Raw genomic sequence first — 3,681 nt, 5'->3', positions numbered from 1 at the left:
TTAATTGAGAGAGAAGCCTCGTTACCTGTCGCCTATACTACCTAGTAACCTACCACCAGTCACATATCACCTGGCTCGCTTGCTATTTGTCACCTATCAACCTTGTCACTAATCACCTGTCAACTTATTGCATGTCACATATCGCCTATCGCCTGTCACATTGTGATCCGTCAGCGTAACACCCGTTTATCCTTCATCTGTAAAGCAATCACCGTGCGATTTGCAACGTTATTTGTCACGAGTCACGAGTCACATGTATGTCGCCTATCACTGGTTGACCTACGTGTCACCTCTAGCCTCGCGTGTCTTAGTTAGTGAACTATCTATATATCGCGTTGCGATTGCACATCCCTTCCGCACACGCGTCTCATCTCAACACTCTAATTAATTCACGTCACAGTTTCCTGTCGGTGAATTGTTCCCCCTTCCTACCGACACAGCTACAAGGTACGCCAATAAGCTTGCCTCGCCGCACTTCTGCTACTGATTTGCTTGAGCAAATGAGAATGCTCAGCGAAAATAATTAGTTATTGACCGCATCAATCAAGCTACTGGGATTTCCGCTGTTTCCCTTTGCCCAACTCCCACTAATGAAACGCCCGACCATGCGTACTGCGCCGTGACTCGTCGGCATGCCGCTATTTAAGGACGAACTCGTGTGAGTGTGTATACAGAGGAAGAGTTGCGACGCTGGGAGCGAGATATCGGAGCCAGAGATCAGACATTGCGCCGTGTGATTAAGTTCAGGTATGCTCACTGCTGGTATTACGTCAGAAACATCGTAAAGTTAATGCTAATGTTAATGCTAAGATAACACTTGCGACTAATGTTAATGTTACGAGAGGAGCGTAGAGACACCGGCTATGCGCGCACCTGCCACTAGCGGCGCTGTTCGTCAATTCGGTTACTCAGCAACCCGGAAGTAGTCAGGTCCCTTATGCTAGGGGCACACGAGCGTATTTTATCGCCCGATCGCGGCGATTAAAATCGCCAGCGAATTTAATCGCCCGATCACGAAGGGGCACACGTAGCGAATTTGAGAGCGTACGCGTACGCCACTCGACGGAATCACATGATCACATGATGCATCACATGATATCAACAAACGTCCGATTGGTTTAGAAAAATCGATCGGGCGACAAAATACGCCGGACACGGCACACGACCGAATTTGCCAGTAAATAATCGCCGGCGTAAATAATCGCCCGAAAATATCTAACATTTTGGATACGGTGCGATTCGTACGGGCGATTAAAATCGGCGTCGACGTGAACGGGCCACACGGGCAATTTTTCGAGCGATTTTAAATTCGCGGCGATCGGGCCGATAAAAATCGCTCGTGTGCCCCTACCTTTAGTGCAAAATATGGGCCGAATCGTTACAGAAGTGACAAAAGTCTCAAACTTGGCACAGTTGTAGCTTAACTCAAATCCTTCGCGAAATATTAGAGCTAGTGACACTATCCTACGGGCCATAGCCGCGCGTATATATATTAGCCTATGAGCGATACCGTGCGTATATTTTTGGTAATGAATTAAACTATTCGTGCTCAAAATTCACAGAGACCATAGCTAAGACATGTGTTTATATGTATCTAGAATTTTAGAAAATGTAACAAATCGTTCGCGAGATATTAGAGTTAGTACACTATCCTACGGGCCATAGCCGCGCGTATATATTAGCCTATGAGCGATACCGTGCGTACATTTTGGTAATTAATTAAACTATTCGTGCTTTTAACAAACTCAATATTCACAGAGAGTATAGCTAAGACATGTGTCTATAGGTATCTAGTGGAAGCGACGCGGGCTTATTAGTAGGTGGGCGCGACACACACGCGCTCGCGCACGCGCCTCCTTTCTCTCACACCCACACACGCACACACACACGCACGCACGCACGCACACACATGCCCAGACGTACGCACAGATATCTCTCATACGCACGCACACACTCCATGCACGCACACACGCACGCACGCACGCACGCGGCCATCGGGAGGTCATAGAGAAGCCGTAGAGCGACTGTCAACAGCAATATGTGATGACTTCCGATGATCTGATGCAGGTTTGTAAGACAGTCTCAGTGCGCGATCGCTCCCTCTCTAGCAGAAGATTAGCAATTCTACGATTCTTACATGCGAGTCTAAAAGACATAATCACCTAATACGTATAAGGAAGGGTTACATGCAGGGGGCGGCGCCACAGGGGGGCAGGGGGGGGGCGGTCGCCCCCCCTATCATTTGCGAAGAAAAGGAAAGAAGAAAGAAGAAAAAGAAAAAGAAAAGAAAAAAGAAAAAGAAAAAGAAAAAGAAGAAGAAGAAGAAGAAAAAGAAAAAGAAAAAGAAACATCTTGCAAATGTCTTGCAAATGATGGGTGGGGTGGGGGGTCACCCCCCCCCTCCATCATTTGCAAGAAAAGGTAAAGAAGAAGAAGATTCTTGCAAATAATAGGGGGATCGCCCAAAAATGAGTGATGTACCGTCAGCTGGGGCTACTTTGAACACTTTTCAGATATTTTTTTAAAAATCATTGCACATGGTATAATGAAATCTTTGAATGGTGAGCTATATTGGGGCTATACTTGAATCAAAAGAATGGTTGTATAAATTATCAGATTGGTTAAAGTGATGTGATAATTTTTTTGGATTTTTATTTGTTCAAAGAAACCCCTGTGTTAGGGGCTATTTTGAACGTTGTGTGTGTATTTTTTTACAATTTCAAGTCAGCGATTTGCAATTTACTGCGGGACTCCTATTTCATGTATTAAATATTCAAATACTTTGTAAAATATTTTATTCATCAACAGAAAATATGCAAAAATAATTTGTCAATAAGATTGCCATATAGCCATAATTCTCATTTTCATTTTTTTTGGCCCCGGGTGTTCAATGTTGCCCCGCTGTTCAAAGTAGCCCCAGCTGACGGTAGCCTACAAGCTGGACCACTTTCATCGAAAAATTAAGTGTCGAAATTCAATCCATATAAAACCTGTGGTTAATTTGATAAATCGATGTAAGGTTTTATTTCCTTGGGATCCCAAGTTGGACCATCATTTGTCGATGATGCTGTTTCCCAGGCGGAAAGGTAGGCACACTTAAAGGGTGTTAACAACTTATAAATTATAATTACAATATACGTTCAGACTGACCTCTAATAATACTCTTACATGCTATCTTATTTTTACTCCGCCCACGGAGTGGAGGGGAGGTATGTGATGCGGGTCTGTGCGTCGTGTACACGTTTAAGCGTGTGTGTGCTGGTGTGTGGTTGTGTGTGTGTGTGTGTGTGTGGTGTGCGTGCGTGCGTGCGTCGCGTGCGTGGCGTGTGTGTGACGCGATCGATATTAGCGCGTCAGCAGAGCGAGCCAGCCACAGCCGGCTGCTGCTGACTGAGCGGCGATCGAGCAACATGTACGCTGGCGTATATCGTGGTTATTCGTGTGTTCGTGAGTCGTATGGCGTATGGCGTATGTCGCTGGCGGAGGTATGCTCTCTCCGTGAGTGCCCTCTGCTAGTTTTAGTTAGTGTGTGTATGCGCACGGCGCGCGTGTGTGTGTGTGGTGCGTGTGCGTGCGTTCATCTCTCTCGGTCATGTTTTCCCTCTCCTCTACTAATACAACGATTATTGTTCAAGTGCTACAGCATAGGATTTTAAAGCAAATCAGCGTTTCCCGTCCCAA

The 3,681-nt window shown here is 45.7% G+C and overlaps 1 protein-coding gene across 1 annotated transcript in view; it reads left to right on the top strand.

The window, feature by feature from the left end:
* The first annotated feature begins 685 nt into the window (after window positions 1-685).
* Window positions 686-3,681, top strand: part of LOC106810994 (GTP-binding protein Di-Ras2-like) — a 10,441-nt gene continuing 7,445 nt past the window's right edge. Inside the window, exon 1 of the mRNA XM_014814499.1 lies at window positions 686-747. The gene's annotated coding sequence lies outside the window, so the exon portion shown is untranslated. The remainder of the gene's footprint in view (window positions 748-3,681) is intronic.

The sequence above is a fragment of the Priapulus caudatus genome, unplaced genomic scaffold, assembly GCF_000485595.1.
Source record: "Priapulus caudatus unplaced genomic scaffold, Priapulus_caudatus-5.0.1 Scaffold494, whole genome shotgun sequence".
In the NCBI taxonomy this organism is placed as follows: Eukaryota; Metazoa; Priapulida; class Priapulimorpha; order Priapulimorphida; family Priapulidae; genus Priapulus; species Priapulus caudatus.
Note: the sequence above shows the minus strand (reverse complement) of the source record. Positions and strands in the feature narration are given on the sequence as shown.